The sequence below is a fragment of the Neolamprologus multifasciatus genome, chromosome 6, assembly GCF_963576455.1.
Source record: "Neolamprologus multifasciatus chromosome 6, fNeoMul1.2, whole genome shotgun sequence".
Classification (NCBI taxonomy): Eukaryota; Metazoa; Chordata; class Actinopteri; order Cichliformes; family Cichlidae; genus Neolamprologus; species Neolamprologus multifasciatus.
In genome coordinates this window covers 35,311,849-35,334,261 of record NC_140444.1, presented here as the reverse complement: position 1 = coordinate 35,334,261, position 22,413 = coordinate 35,311,849, and the positions used below count along the sequence as shown (strand labels likewise).

Below are 22,413 nucleotides of genomic sequence, written 5' to 3'. Positions count from 1 at the left end.
AAAAAAAAGGATGGCCGTCTACAACACTGATGACTCAAAATATGTAAAATACTACTTATCACAGGCTGGTGGAGAGCTCGGAGGGTATGTTGGGACCAGTACGCAATATGGGTCAGGGCTGGGTGGGTTGTTCCCGCAGCTTGTTTTAGATTTGCTGTACCACTGTTTAAAAAAGGAGTTAGCATAGTCAAACCACACCTAAAAACAGCCGCATCGGGCATAGTGTCTGATGTCATAACCAACATAACAGACCCTCAACCACTAAAGCAGGACGGTAGCGGATTGTATGTGTATACGCCCAGACCATCTAAGACCCCACCCCCAGGGCAGCCGTTGTCTAAAAAGCGTAAAACCACAAAACCTAGCAGGAGAGCTAGCAAACGGACACCGCCACGCAGAGTGAAAAGGACCCAGAACCAGTCGTTCTAAAACTGCAGCGTTTGACATATTCTAAATGGCACTGTTACACAGTCATTCTGGAGAATGTGTAAAAACAGAGCTGGACCTGTTTACTGTTCCCTACACACAGACTAGCATTGAGAAAAGTACATTTATCGAAATCCCACCTGTATCTGCAATCACTGATGGAGGGCCGATCGAGTTTTACATCTCATCGTCCGGTGAAGATTACCTGGATCTAAATGACTCATATATCTACACACGTGTGAGAATCACAAACGCTGATGGCTCAAACCTGGCTAGGGACGCTAATGTAGGATTTATTAATTATCCTGGATGCAGCTATTTAGTCAAGTTGATGTTAATTTGGGAGACCGGCTCATTAGTCAATCATCCAACACATATCCATACAGAGGTGTGATAGAATGTCTTATCAATTATAATAAGGACACTTTAGACACACAGTTCAGCACCGGGTTATTCTGTAAGGATACATCATCACACATGAATGACACATCTATAGAAGGAGAGAACCAGGGCCTGGTGACCAGAGGTGGCTACACAGCAAATAGCAGTATTGTTGAATTGATTGCACCAGTACATGCAGACCTGTTTTTTTCAAGAAAAACTGTTACTTAATGGAATCGACCTGTCACTGAAATTTGTGCGCTCTAAAGACGAATTTGCTCTCATGACAGCGGATGCCAATGCATACAGAGTTAAAATTGTCTCAGCCAGTCTCTTTGTCAAGAAAGTTAGTGTATCACCGACCGTCAGACTTGCACACAGCAAGGCATTGCACCATGCAAACGCAAAATACACGGTAGACAGAGTGTCTTTAAAGACCTTCTCCATACCTGCAGGGGCTAGAATATCAACAAATGACAATTTATTTATGGGTAGGATACCTAAATTTGTGATCATTGCATTTATAGACAATGAAGCATACACTGGCTCCTACCAGCGTAATCCATTTCATTTTGAAAACTGTGATATAGAATTTATGTCTTTATATGCTGATAGTCAGGCTTATCCTGCTAAACCATTCCAGCCAAATTTCCAGAGAAAACACTATACCAGAGAATTTTACCAGCTGATACAAACCACAGGAAGACATTTAAAGGACAGATCCTTAGCTATTACACGTGCTGACTTTGGTAACGGCTACACTTTATTCTGTTTCAATCTGGAAGCTGACGAAGGACATTCAGGGAATGTGTCGTTAATTAAAACTGGGAACGTGAGATTGGAAACCCGTTTCAGAAATCCACTACCCCGTACAGTGAACCTCTTGTGTTATTCGGTATTTGATTCAGTCATTGAAATATCTAACATGAGACAGGTGCTCTTGGACTACTATTGAGACAAAAACGGTCATGAACACTAGAACTATCAGCCGTGATCGGCAGCATTATCAATAAAAACACACATTTCCTAGGCGTGTTAGCCTATGATCAGCTAACCACTGAACGGCTTCAAAGACTCCCTGCTATGGGTATTGTAAACACCCACCCTTCTACGATGCCCGGGGAACATTGGCTTGCTGTTTATATTTCGAGAGACAGACGCGGTTATTTTTTTGATAGTTTTGGTCACTCGTTAGACAGTTTTCCCCCAGCAATAAAGATGTTTCTTCTAAAAAACTGTTCCACTGTTTTATATTCAGGAAAACAAGTGCAGAACGACTTCTCCATCACATGCGGTCAACATTGTGTATTTTTTTTATATCATGTGCAAAATGGTGTATCTTATGAGCGTCTGCTTAACATGTATGGGTCTGATTTAATTTGTAATGATGCTATGGTGTGTCGATTTGTCAACAGCATACAACCTGTTGCTGTATGCAGTGATTACGTGTGTGTGCAATGCGGATACTGACATGTACTAATGAGAATAATAAAAACAACATGAGAGCATGATAATCGAGTCAATGGTATTTATTATCAAATCTCGTATATAAATATATAGATTCACAACATACATTGTTTAAACATAAATAAAAGAAATCAAACATTAACCAGTAATAAAAAAGAAAAACATATTTAACAGTAATAAAGACATAATATATTTAACAGTAATAAAATAAAACAAAACAATTTAGCAGCAATAAGTGAAAAAAACATTACAGGAGAAAAACACCAAACAGCAAATATTTTTAGCAGAAAAACAATTTCAGGTGCAATAAGAAAAACCTGAATTCAAAAATCCAACCACTCTACAGGACCCCCCTTTAATTTGTTTTTTTTTATTCTTTATTTTTTTTAGTGTACTATGTCGCAGCGGTCCGCCAGGGGTGATCTTTTTTGGTGTGTGTTTTAAAAAACCAGGGTCTTCAGACAGTGTGTGATCGGTTTTATACATGGCGACGGTCTTACGTATGCCTGTGTTAGATATGGCTGATAACGGTACGTTTAAATCTGAGACAGCTTTTAAAAACTCTGTCCAGCCGATAGGTCTCAAACCCTCAGAGGGTGTGTGTGTGGTTGTGACGCCTTTAATTAGATCATAAATGTGTGAACCAGGAATGGTGTGTTTATCAACAACAATTTCGCCTTTGTCGTTGTAAGAGATCAAGTGTGGCGAACGGCTCACCGCTGATAGAATAAGTTCTGCATTCCTCCTACTCCTTTTAGGTATGTGTGTTAAAACATTCTCCGCAACAAGATCCCTCACCCCTGCATCACCATGAACAGGCGATGTGTCCGTCGACTGGGGTTGCACATCCCTGTTAAATTGTTCAGGTAATGATAAAGACAATACATTCTTTTCACGGGCACCTTGTCTCACAAGGGTAAGGTATCTTTGGAGAATATCGCTGTATTTTTTAGCCTTCTCATACACATCTATGTCAGAATCTTGTAACACTTGTAACATCTCCTTGTCCAACTCGTTCTGAGACTGTTGTCTGATGCTGCCTGTTTGCTGCTGCTGCTGTTGCTTTATTAAGTCCAACTGGTGTTGGGGTACCAAAAACATCTTTTGCACATGTTCCATTTTCACCTGTTTGCTATCAGACTGGTTATGAAAGGGATTGCAGCCCCTAATAGCGGCAGTAAAAACCCTCCAGATTGGTTGATTGTCTTTCTCTTTTTCAAAGTTTTTATTTTTTTGTCTGCAATCAGTCTGATTATTGATTTTTTCTTTTTCAGCTGTTTGTACTGCTGATTGGTCAGTGGAATGTTACCATGCAATACATTAAAGGCTATCTCACACAGCGCATTGATAAAATCTAAGTTTGAATTACTAATAATAACTCTGCGTAGAGTAGGAGGAGCCCTGTATATCATCTCCAACAGAGACAGATTCCTCCGCATGCGTGATGACATCCTTTCACCTCTTTGCTGATTTTTGTTTTGGAATGTAAACAACCGGACGCTCTGATAGTAAATTTGTTCTGAGTCTTAAATAGTCCGGGGTCTTAGCTTTATAGTCTATTAAAAGATACCCGTATGTTGTGGATGTGGCATCATTAAACGCTTCTATAAAATATTTAGTATTACCCGGAAACATTTGCCTACCTAAAAGCATAACCTGATATTTATCTCTCGGATTTTTTAACAATATTAGGTAGTTAGTGTTCAAGGAAATGGTTCTACTGGATTTTCCTTGAATAAACAAATTTTGAACCAGATATATACAACTCAAATTCCTATGATGCACATACTTTGTGAACACATTTTGTACTTCTAAATTGTTAGCTGCATCGTTCATTACATCGTCTATAATTAACAAATTGTTCTTTTCTGCAGGAAGAAGGGTGTCATCAGCAAGCGATTCGGGTATACCGTTAACAAAGTTTATGTCTCTTATCTTAAGAAGCTGGTCATATAATGGCTGCCAGCATGAGTATATATATACACAATATTGTCAATGCTGCATGATATAATCCTGGAAGAATTTTCAATTATGCTTTTAACAAAAAAAGTCTTGCCGCAGTTACTGGGACCGCTGACCACCATACTGAACGGGTGCTGCAACCGGGCGTCAAACCCCTGTTCTAATTTAAAATCCATAAGGTACGGTTGTATAGTCTGGGAGCACACGGCTCTTATTGTAAACAACTTTAACTTTTTTCACAATGGTTTTATTCTTCAAATGAAGCTTCTTTTTATCGCGTCTGATGCTATCAGACACGGCAACTAGGTGTGCGTCTGATGTCTGATTGGTTACAAACTTGTGGACTAAACCTTTCAAGGAGTCGTGGGTGACAACTTTCGAGTTTAATGCATTCAGTGTCACGCCTTTACATTTGACCTGGGTCTTGCCCAGCGATGTGTGATACGCGTAGCATTTTGGCCCACCGGAAACAAATTCCGCTATGTAATCCTCCACACCACCCTCTCCACAGTCTAATTCACTTGTGAGATCCCCCAGAAACGGACCTAGAGGAGGCATCCACTCGCCAGGGCGTGCCGTGAAAATGACACTGTCCGTGTCACAATACAGCACGCGCTGCTGCAAGTTGTCTAGCAAATCATACAGCATGAGTCTGGCGTGTGCAGTGGTCATGGCCCCGACAAAGACATTAACGTCCTTCACACGGGAAGCTCTACCATCAGCATGCCGCCACTGCACCATTGCGACGTCGTCAGAGATGAAACAAAACTGACACACGTCGTACTGGTCGCTAAACATTAGCTGGCTAAATCTGGAAGGGTCTGTAATGAGCTCAGATGACGCCATATTTGACCTCATGCTGAAACGACCCCATAACGAGTTTAGCAACAGCTTGTTACAGTTACGAACAGCTTTATTTACACAAATCTTGGATGGGTCTAGCATTATTCCCTCCTTCTCATAATACTCGTCTATGTACTTCTTCTGTTCGTCAGGTGTCTTCACGTGTTCAGGATACCTCGAGGCCTCCTGTTTGAGTTTTAGGAAGGCTTTCACATAGTCTTTAAACAATGTGTCGGTCTTATTGGGGAAATGCCACACCTCATCAATAGCAAGAACCTTGTATCCCTTCTCAACAGCTTTTTCAAGCTCAAATGAGACCCACGTGCCTTTCAACACCCGCTCACTGTCCCTGTGCCCACATGCAGTATGCTGGTTTTGGTCTTCAGCACACATGCTGCAGAGTGGAAACATCAGTTTTCCGTGGCACCTGTAGGGAAGGACGGGGTGAAAAAGACCCTTAGGGGGGAGCACTGTGCATTTAACAAAGCCGAAATAATTTTCTAGCTTGTCAAAGTTGGTGTAAATGACTTGAGGGTGTCCTACAGGATAGTCTTTTTTAGACTGCACTGTGGGATAGAGACTGGTGAAGTCGTAGTAAAATATTTTTTCATCACAACCAGTCTTGTGGTACAGCTTTATAGCATTTGTGCGACCTCCAAAAAGGGCGTCTCGGGGATTCATGCGTTCTGGCTTTCTGTATGTGTGCATGAAAGCCACAACTGTAGGGTCTGTCTGCTTCAAGGCAGCCCATTCACATTCCCACATCACTATTACGCTCACACTGTGTTGTGATCTCAGTGCATCAACTTTGTCACAAAACATGCGATGCAGCAGTCCATAGGATGCTTTGCTGACAGGATTAACTTCACTCTTGGGGTAACATTTAACACAGCCGTGGTGAAAACATCCTGCAAATTCATAAGCTGTATTACATGTGGGGTCAAAACCGTCCACAAAATACGGTCCAACCCTCTGTTCGCCTCCTCTGAGAGCATGTTTTACCACTTTGTTGGTGGTGTGGGACACGTATTGAAGCCATTCGATAGAGACGTTAGAAAACGTCTTATTCTGCTCAACATATGCCCCGTCATACGTGAGAGCGAGCGTGTCTCTAGGCAGAAACAGCGTTTTATACACACCCATACTAAATGCAGCCAAGGTGGTATACATGAATGGATCAACTTGTGTACAACCCAGTAACGTGTCACGATAAATGCTGCATGCTTTACGCAGGACATCAACATCGTTAACACAGTAACGCCTGAGTTCAGCCTGAAAATCAAAGGGATTCTGTGAGGCAACCTGGTACCATTCCATGAATCGCACCTTATCGCTTTCAGACATGTGCTCATAGCCGTAGAAGGAGGGGTCTGGGTACGGGCCCACATAATGCTCATTATCCCTCGTATTAAACCTGTGTGGGAAATGGCCCTTCTGCAGGTCTTGAAAACCTAAAGCAGAGGGTATTTTGGCAAGGCCCATGGGCAAAAAGCTGAACGAATCAATCCATCGCTGGTCATAGTCCCTGTCATACATCAAAATCACACGACTGCCGCTCATTATGACACTAGGTGTTATGCACTGTCTGACAAAGTACTCGAGGAGTATGTAGTTGTCAAAGCCAGATGCATTATGTGCTATGAACGTGTACCCACGAAACCTTGGGCGTCTGTAATGTTGCACAAACGCCTCCACACACTTTAATGTGTTAAATGTGAACTTATTGCCCTTCAGATCAGACGCACACACAAAGTTAGCCTCGTGTTTACCGTTGTGGTACCTAGTCTCGAAATCATATAAAATGTATTTATCGCTAGGCTTCTGTTTTTCAACAGGCTGTATGAAACACTGATGGTCGGAGTCTCCGGGTAATTTAGGCTCGCGGCAGTGCTCGCATCTAGGCTGGGCACATCTGTGTGGCGATTTCTTGGATTCTCTATATGTGGTGCCACAGTGCATGCAATGTTTCATATTATCACAGGGGATCATGTTGTGTTTTAATTCAGGTAATTTGTGTTGCTGGTAACAGTGTTTGCAGATGCGGTTACAGTCGCTGCATTTCACTGTGGGACCCCTGTGGTGTTGACAGAGTGTATAACATGTGTTACATCTATGTTTACAGCTATGGTGTAATGCTGTATTATATGTACTGTAACAGAAATTACACACATAGGATGCACCAAGAAAAGCGGTCGGGTTTAAAATCATGTGGTAATGTTGATTATGGAGATACATCATCAACGTGTTTGTGTTTGGCTCTTCATGTGTGAAAAAACATTCCAGGCGTTTACGCCCTTCTGTGTGGTAATAGATTACAATCTTAATGTTGAAGTGCTTCTCAAATTTACTGACATCAGTGAATGATACTTGCTGTGTGTCGCATAGACCTACTTCAGCATGCATCCGTTTAGCTGTAGCGAGCTTTTCTAGCTCAGAGGCTGATGAGTTTAATGAATGTGCTATACATAGGGAGAAGCACAAATTGTTGTGTGTGTTGTTTGGTGTGTATAAATGTCTGCCTTTCTTTGAGAGAATCTCATCATAAGGGATTTGTGCCAGTCTTAAGCGAGCCCCACCACTACTGTTCTGAGCTACCGTGACAATAAACTCTAATTCATCATCACCGATAGATTCATCATTACTCTGCATAACTTGTGCAATTCGATCGAGAAACAGCTCCGGATCATACCGATCATCAGCGTTTAAAACAGCCTGAACATCTGAAGCCAGCGAGGGGCCACGCAGGACCACGTTTAGAACACTGCCCTGTTGAGATCCAGCCACAGCTCGGTCTACCACATTGGCTAAGCACTCACGCAATTCGCGAGCATTAAAATTAGGTATCTCTCTAATGTGTGGCTGGGAGCGCCTGCCAGATCCAGATTGCACAACGGGCTCAATCACGATAGTATCACTTTGTGAGAAATTTACAATGACTGAGGGGGTGTGTGGTGTTGCAGCGGTGCCCGGACACGCATGTGTGTCTGTAGTACTAGTAGAAGCGGTAACAGACTCAATAACACCAGCAGCAGCAGCAATACGGTTAGCATCAGTAACAACAGTGGTCCGAGCAACACCTGATATACTATCACTATTATTAACAACAACAATAGCCCCATCAGCAATAGCAGGCGTAGGAACAGTCTGACGAGGATGTGTATCAGATGAGGCTGATGCAGGCACACTATTAAGTCTAGCTATAATATTGTCTAATTTGTTATTTGTTTCTTGAGCCCACTGCATAAAAGTCTCTAAGTCAAAACATCTAACAGGAGTGGAGGTTCCGTTATTATGCTTAAATAATTTATTTGGAGGGTCCATGGTCTGGATTTTAAAAGTCAGGGACTTGAAATTTTGCTGCAGATGATGTCTAATGTACTACACACTTTGTTTATGAATTTGGTAAACTGTTGCCTTTGTACCTGTGCTTCTTGGTGGTATTGATTGAGTCTAGCTTCAATCAAACATAATTTATCAGCTAATGAAGCTATATGACTCTGTTCAGCAGGCTGAGTGTCTGAAACCTTCATGTAAGCATCATACGCCGCTGATATTTGAGAGTCTGTTATACCGTCGTCTTCAAAATCTACGTGTGAATCAATGCTATTTCTGACACATTCTGGTGTGGTGGGTATATGAACAAGATCGAAATCTGATATACTGTACTCAAAAACATTGGAGAAATCACGAGGCAAGCACTCACTCGGGGGTGTTGCAGGTCCGCTGATGAAGATCGCTTCTGACTCTCCACTGTTGCACAAAGCTCCAGGTTTTTGTTGTTCTGGGAGGTCGATACTGCTTAAACATTCCAAAAACGTCTGGAGTACGGTGTCCTGATCATTAAGAGGAGGGGTACTGTGCTGCAGTCTGTGAAGATAGATATGTGTTAAAACATTTATACATGTACCCATTTCAAACAGAATAAGCGTGTCTCCCTCTCTCTCTTTTTATCTAATTTATATATACCTATGCTTACCTTGTAGTGTGCGTTATTCCCGACGGCCCTGGTTCTCCGCACATAAGGTTCTCTGGCGTGGCTCTGTATGTGTAAAACGGTCGGTTTTAGAACATTTGGAATTGTTTAAACCCATTTGCTGTTTTTTTTTAAATACACAATTATACACCCCGTTGTATACATACCTTTTGTAAGGATGGGCTCTGTGGTCACGGTGTCTGAATGTTTTCCTGCTCAGTTTGTTAACCCTGGAACAAATCAAAGAAAAACTCTGTTATTATATAATTTAAAACAATCGCAAGCTTAAAACATACATACGATTAAAAATCGCGTAATTCTGTACACACCTTGTGCCTGTTAGAGAAGTTGTTCCATCTGTAAAAGCTCCCGTTTCTAAAGAAAAGGGTCCTGGGCCGTTCTCCCGAACTCTTAAAAATTAAGCTTTTGTTTTAGGAAAAAGATAGTTTGAATATCCTATAATATGTTAACATAACACTTTTAAAAATACAATAATAGGTTTTGTTTTACTTACCGTTTAAGATGTCCATGTTATAAAGAACGATGTTAGTTTTGATGATCTCAAAGAAAATGGTGTTGTTGCGACAAATGCAGAGTTCACCCTGAGCCTAGCATGGCTCTCAGTTAAATACCTTCTCCAGGAACAAAGCCAGTACACAGCTGTTTCACACCTTAAGGTTCACACTCCCTTGCTACTTCCCAGAGTCCTCCAAGAGATGAATGTGTGGTCCTCTGGAGTTCCTGTTTCCCGCCAACACCCTTACTACACCCCCCCTACCGTTTGTCTAGGTGGCTTTGTCTCATTCTTAGTTCAACATTCCGAAATCCCGATTTTTAAATAAAATGATCGCATCAACCCTGGAAAGAAACCCCACTAGATGTGTGAAAAAAACTAGTTAAATTAAAACTGGGGGGATTGATTAAATAAAACGCTTGTGAACATGCTGACATTACCCATTCAGAAGAAATCCCCACTTGTGCCGTTTTTAAAATAAATTGCATGCATCGCAGCAAGCTGAGATATTGTCAGATTTAGAACATTAGTCTGACTAAAACACCATTACCAACACTTTTGACTAGATGTATATAAAAACCATCCCCTCTTTGTTAACACCGGAGCACTGCGAACTAAAACAGCTTCCACTCCACTCAGCTTCAAAACAAAGAATTGCTTTTAAGAACACATATGTCTGCATAACTGAATGTCGAGATACACCTAAGTGATAAAAATAGTTTAATTAAAAAACCCTATGGTTTGATTAAATTAAAACCCTGTTAAAAACACAAACTCATATAACCCCCCCCCCCCCCCGACGCCCTGTGTGTTCCCATACATGAAGTAGCATCAGTACACAGCTGTTTCACACCTTAAGGTTAACACTCCCTTGCTACTTCCCAGAGTCCTCGAAGAGACAAAAGACACCTGCTCTGGAGTTCCTGTTTCCCGCCAACACCTGCTGACGTCCTGTGTGTTTCCACACATGAACTAACATGCCCCCCGAGCACACCTGAACGCGCATGCGCACACGCACAAATCCGGTCAAACCGGTTGTCAAACCGGTTTGGTTGGCCGCCATATTGGACTAGTGCCCCCTTATTACTACTGTTGTCCTGCTAGAAGGTGAACCTCCGCCCCAGTCTCAAGTCTTTTGCAGACTCCAAGAGGTTTTCTTCCAGGATTGCCCTGTATTTGGCTCCATCCATTGTCCCATCAACTCTGACCAGCTTCCCTGTCCCTGCTGAAGAGAAGCACCCCCAGAGCATGATGCTGCCACCACCATATTTGACAGTGGGGATGGTGTGTTCAGAGTGATGTGCAGTGTTAGTTTTCTGCCACACATAATGTTTTGCATTTTGGCCAAAAAGTTCCATTTTGGTTTCATCTGACCAGAGCACCTTCTTCCACATGTTTGCTGTGTCCCCCACATGGCTTGTGGCAAACTGCAAACGGGACTTCTTATGGTTTTCTGTTAACAATGGCTTTCTTCTTGCCACTCTTCCATAAAGGCCAACTTTGTGCAGTGCACGACTAATAGTTGTCCTATGGACAGATTCCCCCACCTGAGCTGTAGATCTCTGCAGCTCGTCCAGAGTCACCATGGGCCTCTTGGCTGCATTTCTGATCAGCGCTCTCCTTGTTCGGCCTGTGAGTTTAGGTGGGCGGCCTTGTCTTGGTAGGTTTACAGTTGTGCCACACTCCTTCCATTTCTGAATGATCGCTTGAACAGTGCTCCGTGGGATGTTCAAGGCTTTGGAAATCTTTTTGTAGCCTAAGCCTCCTTTAAATTTCTCCATAACTTTATCCCTTCATGGTGTTGTTGCTCCCAATATTCTCTTAGACAACCTCTGAGGCCGTCACAGAGCAGCTGTATTTGTACTGACATTAGATTACACACAGGTGCTCTCTATTTAGTCATTAACACTCATCAGGAAATGTCTATGGGCAACTGACTGCACTCAGACCAAAGGGGGCTGAATAATTATGCACACCCCACTTTGCAGTTATTTATTTGTAAAAAATGTTTGGAATCATGTTTGATTTTCGTTCCACTTCTCACGTTTACACCACTTTGTGTTGGTCTTTCATGTGGAATTCCAATAAAATTGATTCATGTTTGTGGCTGTAATGTGACAAAATGTGGGAAAGTTCAAGGGGCCGAATACTTTTGCAAGCCACTGTATATGAACACATGTAAGAAACATTACAAATGTCTACATCAAAATCTCAGTAAATAGTGATATAAAGTTTGATCATTTCCACTTTCAAAAGTGTGTTCATACAAATATTTGTGACATTTCTTTAAATAACAGACGACTTTATCCAACTGAGAACATCAACTGCAGATTCTCATTATACACGAAGCAATTCTTCAAAGCAAAGCAGTTTCATTGAGTTTCCTCTAATATTGAAATCAAACAAGTTTTTAGCTGAAGAAAAACCTGCAGACAGTTTTAACTGTGCTGTGAAAGGATCAGAGCTTTTCCATTCTAACAGTGTGTGAGTTCACTTCTCTTACTCCTTTACTCCTCAATAAAGCTGATTTGTTTCATTTTGGGAAGTTTACAATGTTTTCCTTTTAGAATATAAGCTATTAATATTTGAAATTTGGTTCTAACCATATATTGTATATATTGTAATTATATGTTGTATGTTTCCTCCTCCAGATGCTCCAAAGCTTCCCTCTGTGTCAGTGAGTCCCTCTGCTGAGATAGTGGAGGGCAGTTCAGTCACTCTGACCTGTAGCAGTGATGCTAACCCAGCAGCTAGTTACACCTGGTACAAGGAGGATGAAGACTCACCTAAAACATCAGGACACAACTTCACCATCAGCAACATCAGACCTGAGCACAGTGGGAGTTATTACTGTGTGGCCCACAACAACAGAGGGACTCATAACTCCACCTTACAGCTGACTGTTGTCACAAGTAAATTTTACACTCTTTAAAATAACAAATGTAAAGTAAATACAGTACACACATTTATACAGTAATTAGTGTGGATGCTGATTAAGCATAGAAGAAAGAAAACAACAGTGTTTGATCTACAGCCATTGTTTTTACCTCAAAACAAAACCATCGTTGTTTTCTTTCAGACAGCGTGTCTTCCAAAGCTCAGAGATGCAGAATATGAACTTTTAATATTTATTCAGATGTTTTCTGACTCTAAATTTCCTTTTGTCATTACTCAGGTTTTTCTAATACACATTTTAAACATGTTCGGCTATTTTTCAACTTCTGTGTGAACTTCAGTTTTCAACCGTTCTGCACTTTTGTTTTCAAGTGAAAAATTCTTTATTTTTCATAACATTCAGCAATTATTTCATTTCAGCTCAAAATATCAGTTATCAGCATTCACACTGCTGTTTCTTCAGAAAATGCATCTTCTAGTATATTAATATAATTGTTATACTGTATACAATATTTTAAATAGTTATTTATTCATTCATTTTAAAGGAGAAACGTTTGTATGAGTGGATTATGACAATAAATAACTAATAGCATCACCTGGCAAACAATCTAATCTTACTGCTGAGAAATCTCTGTCATGTATTTGTCTCTGTTTTAGGGAAATCCAAAATAATAATCATGAATATCATCAGGCTGACTCTGGTGGTCCTGATCCTGATTCCTCTGCTTGTCTTGAGTCTGTTGATGAGGTAAAACAATACAAACACTTTACCCCTCTTTTATTTTCCCATTAGACCCTTAGTTTGAAAGTTGAACGTTCATAACATTTATACTAAAGTTGTTGTTTTATTATATCCAGGAGGAAGAAGCGCATCATCTTAAAAACTGAACCAAATGAACCTGTAGAGATGACTGAGGTTTGTTTATTTGCATTATTGGAGTTGGAGCAAGTGACACTCAGCAAATGACTTATTATGAAATACATGCACATGTTTTATGAGTGAAGCTGTTTCAGTCTGAGCGTTTCATCTCTCTTCATTAGGTATACTCTCATCCTGACTGAATCCTGATGAATCCTCAAAGGCTCTGACTGCAGCACAGACAGATGACAAGGAGGAGCAGGAACAGCTGGTGTAAAGTGCAGTCAGGTTACAGCAGGTGTTCAGTTCAAGAGTCACAAACAGCCCTTTTGTGTGTTAGATCATTAAAACTAAAACGTTTGCTTAATAAAACAAAGACTGCCACAATTTTAAATTTCTTCTTCTTCATGTATGAAACCTGTGCTGAGCAGCCTGTGGTGTTTTTCCACATTCAGCCAATCTAATGTCATTACAAAGAAATCTACTGAGCTTATACTCTAAATAAATATAAAAAATAAAATACAGAGACAGTACTGGGAGTTATTTTTCTGTGCTTTGCTCCATAATCAAAATGATCAACAATTTCTATTAATTTACAGAAATGTTTTTGTGCCCACTATGAAAGACACAGAGATGCTTTTGTTTAATGGTATCATTTATACAAAAAATAATGTCAATCTTCTGTTATTTATTTCAGCAGTTCATCATTTAATGCTTTATCGGTTTCTTACTTCGGTGCAGTGTGGCAGACAGTGGGTAGAGTGAGCGATATGTTTGACACACCTGAGACTCAGGCTAAAGATATTTAGCCTGAAAGTTCCCACATCATCATATTTAGTCAAAACAAGTTAGCATGTATTTGTTTTGTTATCAAAAGTGTTTTTATTCAAGATACATGTTAGAAAAAAAATGATGATGGAAGGATCTGTAATTCTTGTACATAACTACTGTGAAATCCCTTAAAGTCATTCTCACTCTCAGCCTGATGAACCAAAAAGACGTTTGTTTTTCTACCTTCTTTGTTATTTTGATCATTAAGTGGTGCTTAATGCTGGGAACCACTGTAAATTACGCCTTTGCATTTTTATGATGTCCTTGGTGAGGATTTAAAATTAAATGTAAAAATGTTGCTTTGTATGTAAGAATTTGCATGTAAGGTTGTAAACATAAATACAGATTTGGAAAGACTTCAGGTTTTATTCTCACACTGAAACATCTCTGACTTGTTTTGTTAAAAAGAAATGAGTTTGACAATGTTGTGGGTCTTCTCCTGTATGTGGTACGGGTCATATCACAGTCAGCTATTTTCACTGACTGAGTATTTTAAAACAATTTTTACTTTCCTCTTTTGGACACAACTTTCTGACATTGTGGTTCAGGTCAGACACTTTAAGACTCACATTAACTCACATCAATAACAGGGACTTTTAATAGTAAACATAGAATCTATATGGAAATGACAGAAAAAGCGAGGCAGTGCCTCAAAGGAATGAATGGCCACACCTGCCATTCACAGCGACTAGCTGCACAAGTTTATGTCGATCATGTTTGTTTGGAAAAAGCATGCAAATGTCAGGGAAAGATTCCCCTCTCTCTGCCATCTGTTACGATCATCTTCCACCCTCACTTATAATTGTGCAAAAATATCATTTTGCACAATGTGCACAGGCACAGTGTGATATGTGCCTGACATTATATCTGATATAATTGCTGAATATTTAAACTTAAACTCTCAAAGACGGAACCTTATACCATTTTAAAATGAAGATGAATATCCTCCCTCGTCTTTTATATATTTTTGAACACTGTCGGTAGAAGTAAGTGATAATGAGTTTAGAGAGTGGGACAAATAGATTTCCTAATTCATCTGGCAGGTTATGAAACCTAGAATCATTTCAGTGCTCTGCAGCAAGGATAAGAAAGAGGAGGGATGGCTCTACCATGCTTAAGAAACTACTACCGTGCAGGACAATAAAGATTACAAGGATAATGGAAAAAATCTGTAAAAGCTGCTGGTCATGATATTGGTTTGGTTATCTGGTGAGAGGGAAACATGAAGATGAAACCAGGAGATGTCCTTACTGAATCATCAGAGCTGAACAGGTGATGGAGAAACAGGTTTACCTTTTAGGTGACATGGATGAGTTGAAGGGAAGTTATGAACTGTTTCTGAGAAATAACACCAGGATCCTTTTCTAAGTGGCTGACAGCTGGTAACTGTGCAGGGGCGGGTCTAGCAAAGTTTTGCCTGGGGGGCAGGTAGGGCATTAACAGGGAAAGGGGGGCACAAAGAAATACTTTCTTATTCTCATTTAAAATTTCTCACTTTTAACAAATAATTATCTGAATCTTACAACAAACGTTTTCATCTGATGTAAAATGTATAAAAATCCATTATTGTACATAGTAATTTTTTTAGGCTCCCATCATAATTTCTTCAGTACTAGCTAAGTACTGTATATGATGCCAGTATTTTTCCCACATTTTCCAGATTCTGTACCAGTACTGTGTGTAAAATGCCATCAAAAAGTCCATTAAGTTTTATTCTTTCTCACCTGTCTTTCTGTCTCCTTTCACTTTTTAAAGGTTGCCATGTTAGAAAAAATATTTTGCCCTGCCATGCTGTTTATTGATGTGGCAAATGAATGGTTTATGAAAATATGTCTAAATCTGTCATCAGTAATCAGTAATGATCATGTCTCACCTCTAGTCTTCTCTGTCTTAATTTCAGGTTTTCACCATGTGTTGTAGATAGTTCAGGAGGTTAACTCGACCAAGCAGTCTACTTTCGGGTACTGTTCATAATACCAGAATAGGGAGGATGGTGTAGGTTTAAGTTTATTAGATTGATACATATGTACCAGCAAGACAGTGTCCATCACTGTGACAACAGCGTTTGTTTTCATTCAAAGGATTTATGGTTTTTCCTATAATACCATGGTGGGCCGGTCACCAGTCAAAATGCCCGGGCCGATTTTTTGTCCCAGTCCAGCCCTGCGTTTATCATTACTGGGATTTAGATAGGGTCCTTATTCGTTACTTTGTGTGTTGCGTTCAAAATCGGACCATGAACCTGGGAATGATGTCACACTCGAGTAAACGGCGTTCTGGTTAGCCTCGTCAGAGAAGTCGGGATTCCAATATGGCAACGCCCTCAAAAACAGTTGTTTTACTAGCCTTCTACAAAAACAAATTACTACTAAACACATATGCAGCTCATCTGCAGTCTGGAGTTACCTACATCTTCCTACTCAGAAGGCAGAATGTCCGAGTTCCGAGTACAACCGAAAGCACCACGACTGCAGTTTCCATGTTGGGCGTAAAAAGCGCACGTGACGCTGTGACGTAGGCTAGAATCCACTGAAGCACTTAATCTACCATCATATTTTATTTATCTACTTGGCCTGACTGGATGAATTATTATTTTGGTTAAATCTAGACTATTTATGAGGCTGAAAATACTTATTATTTATTTTATGTTTCTTTGTGAGGCTCAAAATACTTTAAAGTTTGCCCATCATTACTGAACATGAGGTCTGCAGTTGGTGCAGTTCAGCTTAGAGTTTACACAGAATGGACAAACCTCACTGTGTTCATGTTGAACAATTTTTTCACTATTTTGATACCTACAGCTCCTAAATGGTCTGAGGCACAGTTTAATGTTGGCACTGCTAAAAGTAAACTTTCTACCAATTTCAATGACAAAAATAAATATACTTTTCAAAAGTTTCAACACACTGTATGTCGTGTTTTGTCATCCACTGCTTCTTCCTAGTGATATTACGTACAATGATTAGATTTATAACACTGCTGCATCAACTCCAAAATGATGTGTTTGCATTTATAGAGGTTTGAAACAATAGAAATCGATTAAAACAGACAGATTAAAAAGTGACACATTAAACAAACATTGTTAATTTCAAATTTAGTTTCATTCATTTCATCATTAAATTGCACTCACACTACTACACTGGCATTTTAGGTTCAGGCCATTAGGTGGCACAGTGCACTTGTGGCAGGATAGTGCTACCATTTAAGCAAGCTAGAAGACTGGCATCCTTGCTGGTATCCAGTTAGGGAAGCAACACATTAGTAGAAGAATTCTGAGTAAAACCAAAGTTACTTTCCCTGGTAACTAGTCACTTTGAAAGTAATGAGTAACTTGAAAAAAACAAAACAAAACAGAGCGTATGACAAAATACTCTTGAGTCTGCCGGGAAGTGAAAATACAGGGTGTGAGCTGTGATTGAAATTCAAATTTCCAAAAACTTTATTTATTTAATACAATTTCGTTATACCTACTGAACTTAAGGGGGAGAGAAACAAAGTACCCACCCCCAAGGGCCTATATGTACATCTCTAATTTTGAGTGCCATGCTATTTGAGATAACAGTGTTGTTATTATATTTGAGGCTTTTGCTTTGCACTGAAGTAACAGTACCTTTATGGACATCTGAGTTCAGAGACGATTCACATTAGCAGTCACTGCATTGTTGCTCTTGCCCTTCATGCATTCATTAGATTGCAGGATGTTGTGTGTTTTCAGGTGGTTTAATACGTTTACTGTGTCCGAACAAACTCGATCATGATCTGCTTCTAGAGACAAATTGTTTACCGTCTGCTGTGCCAGACATTTGAATTTTGCTTCAATGGTCTGTTATCTGTACAATACAATACAATACAATTTTATTTATATAGCACATTTAAAAAACCACAGGTATGCCAAAGTGCTTCACAGAACGAGTAGTTTATCACTGCAGTCAAGCACATTTGGGAAATTTCAAGTTGTGCAGTGCAGGAAGCAGCTGTGACTAACACAGGCAAGCACGTCATCAGGTAGTGACATAGGGAGCACTTCATGTTTGCTTTGTGTTCTGTTGACAGACCCTGCATTTTCAGTATCGATCAATCCATAGTTTTCACGTGATGTGACAGCTACTGGGACATGCCCGCCCGTCCTTTCACTGTGCAGCCATTCTTTTAATCTTTTTCAGTTTAACTTGGCCTAAATGCTATCAAATGCATTAATCAATGTTAGAGCTGCTAGAACAGCGTAGAGTATGGCACCAACACGTAAGCACATCTCGCCTAACCCCACTTTACAGGTTCTGTGATTGAAATTCTCAATATGACTCAATATTGTCATGTTGACTGTTGGGATGCTGCAGCCTGGTCAGCTTGAGCGTTCCTCCATAAGCCGGGAGTTTCTCGTAAACACAAAGGTGAACATATTTGCCTCCTCCCACATAGACCTGCAAGGAAGTACAAGGAAACTTACAGGAGATGCTTAATGTGCACATAGAACTACTCCTGATCATTTTATCACAGCTGCGGTAATGTAAGCCACAGCTGTGGGCCAAACAACATGCTAACATGTGAAAAAGAGAATCTACGTCTTCATATATAGAGTGCACGATGTTTCTAGTGTTCACAAACACAACATTTGTTGAGCTCTGTTCATGGCTGAGACAGTTTATCAAGTAAATATCTGCTTATACTTCTTTATTTAACCCATTGGGGGTGTTGTGTATTACAAGTCAACATCTGCAAGTACTGGAACTGCTTGTTTTGTGCATTAACACCAGGAGTGTGACGCGCACATGCATTCATTTAAGCAAAATTTGTGTGGAAACAATGATTGAAAGCATCAGAAGTGATGCTAGAAAACCTAAAACAGTTTAGGTTTTGTTTGACACGCCATATAAATGACCACATAAACGCAGAGAGTAGAGGTACTATAAATGACACTATTCTTTATGAGATTGTGAGAAAATTTCTAATCCTTGGCATATGACTCTGTATGACACAGATTTTATTGTTTTTAATTCTAATTATCATTTTATACATTTTTATTTTGCGCTATTTGTTCTCATTTTATTATTATTTATTCTTATTTATTTATTTTGGGTAAATCTTTTTTTTTTTTTTTTACTTATTCATGTATCATTTTTGGCATGCCAAGTGTACAGCACTTTGTGTTCAGCTGTGTTTTTCTGAAAGTGCTATATAAATAAATTGCTTGCTTGCATGCTTAATACTTTGATTTAATTTTGGATGAATTGTTTTCCCAAACGCTGCCAAAAGCCAGGTTTTACTGATAAATCTTTGCTTGATGGGGGGACTTTAAATGTTTTCTTCTCTCTGCTCCTTTTCTTTTTATACTGACCTTATTTATTTTATCTGGCAGTCAAGTCAGGTGTGCATGCTGTTTGTGAGGCAAAGCAGAGGGAAAGGAGGGATTATAAATGCACAAGGGGCTGATTAGACCATGAGACACAGGAGGGCGCAAAAGTAAAGATGAAAGCCAAACTAAACCAAACCAAACTTTGTCCACCACTTGGTGAGTAGTTGGCATCCTACATGCAAACTGCAGGTGACCATGGCAATCTGATTGCAACCAAAGTAATCACAATCAGTGTTGGTCCAGTTACTTGAAAAAAGGAATCAGTAACTAATTACTGATTACTTATTTCCCCCCAAAAGTAATCCTGTTACTTTACTGATTACTTATTTTCAAAAGTAATTAGTTTTTTAGTTACTTTTAAAAAACATGATTTACAACCTGAATAGGTAATAAAGCAATAGATCTTTCAGCCCAATTCTACTTTTTCTGCATAATCCATCATATAAAATGTAATCAAATGAAAAAGTCTCTTTTTAAAACTAGTTTTATTAGTTTTAATCTTTTAACTTTATGCATCAAGCAAAAATTTAATCATATGCAACATTGTCTGACTGGAAGAAATTTGTTTAACATTTAAACCTGTTTTCTGCACATTCCAGCACATAAAATTAAATAGTTTTTTGTGTTTACACTCACTCTTTCAAATAGATGCAAGTAAAACACAGCAGAAAAAAAATCAAATCAAATCAAAGACTCAGTGGTCCTGTTGCTCTATTTTCCCCTGCTTAGCAGGAGTTAGGCAGGCAGAGGTTTGCCCTGGTGCAGGTGTGCCACATGTCAGTGGAAGAATCTTGGAGTTTCTCTGTGAATTTCGCATTCCCGTGGCAGCGTACTCGGTGCTTGCTCGGTAGTTTAGGGGGTTTTTCGCTGTAAAAAGAAGTTTTCTTCCCATGCAGTGTACAGCGGACACTAATGTTTTTGTCACTTTTTATGGAATCAAACTCGAAGTAAGGTCAGTACTTCCACGCTTTAAACACTGCACAGTCGTTCTCTCTCCCACACTCGTTATATTATCCATTTTTGATCTGCACACAGCTGTTGCCACGAACGACGCTTACATCATTGTCACGAGACACTCTCGCAAACGAAATCACGGTTTAGTAACGTAGTAACGCAGTAACACAGCGTGCTAACGGGAAAGTAACAGTAATCTAATTACCTTTTTTGCAATAGTAATCCCTTATTTTACTCGTTACTTGAAAAAAGTAATCGGATTATGCGTTAGTGCCCATCTCTGGTCCACATACAGAAAGTGTCATAGAAAGATTTAAGGTATCATGCCACATTTGACCTCTGACCTCTTGTTCATTATTTTGTTATTATTAAATTAAGAGTCAAAGTGAAAGACAAATTTGAAACTTTGTTACTTACTACCGTTGTTTGGAATAGATAGGAATATAGAGAATTATATATTTTTATTTAAAGACAGCGTTGTCAAGAGAAAGAGAATGACCTGCCTAGTTAATAGGAAATATACTTTACTATGATATATAATAAGCTCAAGTTATTCATGTACTTTATTATTAAACATTTAAACAATGACATGAATGTTACACATGTAGTATATCTGCATATCTGTGTAAATCAAAAAGAATTATGTCAAGTATAGTAAAGTGGGTTTCATCAGGACAAAATAAAAGCCCTTGCACTTGTTTTTATTTCAATACAAATTTCTTAAAGAAGGACAAAAAAAAAGGAAATAAATAAATACAAAATATCACACTATTGCCCTTTAATTAGTTTTAAAAACCTGACATCTTTGCAGACCACAACTAGAAAGATAAGCACATCGGATTCAGATTTGATTTAAACTCACATCAGTCAGTCTCTAGAAGTCTAAAAAGTCTGTTTCTACCATTAAACATCCAATATACTCAACTTCCCAGAAAGTTTTGACTTCACGTGTGAAAATAGGAACGATTTTTGTTTGTTTTGTACCACGAGATCAGCTCAGATATTAACCTGCATAGCATTCAGCCCATGTTTAAACAAAATGTGGCATTTTCTGCTATTTCCTGTCAGGACAAATGGAAATGAAAATGTAATTTGCTTTAATATGATGGAAGTAAAAAAGCTTGATTTTCATCACTGACTGAGAATTTTGGATCTGTCTCCCAGCCTGGCTGTCCTGATTACGATGATGTATAAACCTTCAGCTGAGGAATAGATGCCAAAAGCCAAGAAGACCATAGAATTGTGCTCATTTAGCTGTCAGTAGACGACATGAAGAGAGCTGATACTGAGATGTCTTTATTTCCTTGATGCCTTGTTGGCATGTTGAGTTATTGCCTTCCCCGTGTAATGTTTGCAAGTTTTAATTTTGACTTTGTGAAATTCCCTCATCTCTGTGGTGAGAAATAACTTTGCTATTGCAGAGCTAAATTATTCAACAAGTTAATACCTTCACAGCGAGGTCACCTGAGACACGAGAAATCCATTTTCATGTTATTTAATGTACCTCGGTACAATGACAGTCCTGTAATGAAGTGCCTAATTTAAAATGTAACATCACCTATTGGTGAAACGAGCTTAGATTATAGGACTCACATGTTTTCATTTGTAGTCTTTAAAACCTGTCTCTACCCATCTAGTATTAATTCTTTCTGGGATACAAGTTAAGTATGTATATTATGCACACACACAAACACACATGCAGCTATTACACATTTCTTGTTTTTATACCTAAGATGAATTATTGTTGAATGAAGACATTTTTCAAACACATGTAAAATGTGGCCAATTGTATTTATTGGGTAAAGGAAAATGTAGAAGGGGGAAAAGAGGTAAAAAAAAAAAAAAAGGGGGGGGGGGGATAGAAAACCCCAACAATCCCCTCTGAGCAAGCACCAGGCGACAGTGGATAGGAAAAACTCCTTTAAAGTGAAAGAAATCTAAAGGAGAAACCTATG

General features: G+C 39.3%; 2 long non-coding RNA genes across 3 annotated transcripts; one reads left to right on the top strand and one right to left on the bottom strand.

Moving 5' to 3' along the window:
• Positions 1-7,896: 7,896 nt before the first annotated feature.
• On the bottom strand, positions 7,897-10,128 carry LOC146517520 (uncharacterized). Of its 2 annotated transcripts, XR_014874680.1 has the most exons (4): positions 9,382-10,128; positions 9,220-9,282; positions 9,056-9,118; positions 7,897-8,946 (listed from the first exon to the last, which is right to left on the bottom strand). It is a non-coding gene; the product is annotated as an uncharacterized LOC146517520 (long non-coding RNA). The 2 variants fall into 2 exon arrangements; XR_014874679.1 differs by having other exon boundaries at positions 9,220-10,127.
• Positions 10,129-11,919: 1,791 nt separating this feature from the next.
• Positions 11,920-13,204, top strand: LOC146517519 (uncharacterized). Its single transcript, XR_014874678.1, has 3 exons — positions 11,920-12,050; positions 12,218-12,478; positions 13,119-13,204. It is a non-coding gene; the product is annotated as an uncharacterized LOC146517519 (long non-coding RNA).
• Positions 13,205-22,413: the final 9,209 nt, after the last annotated feature.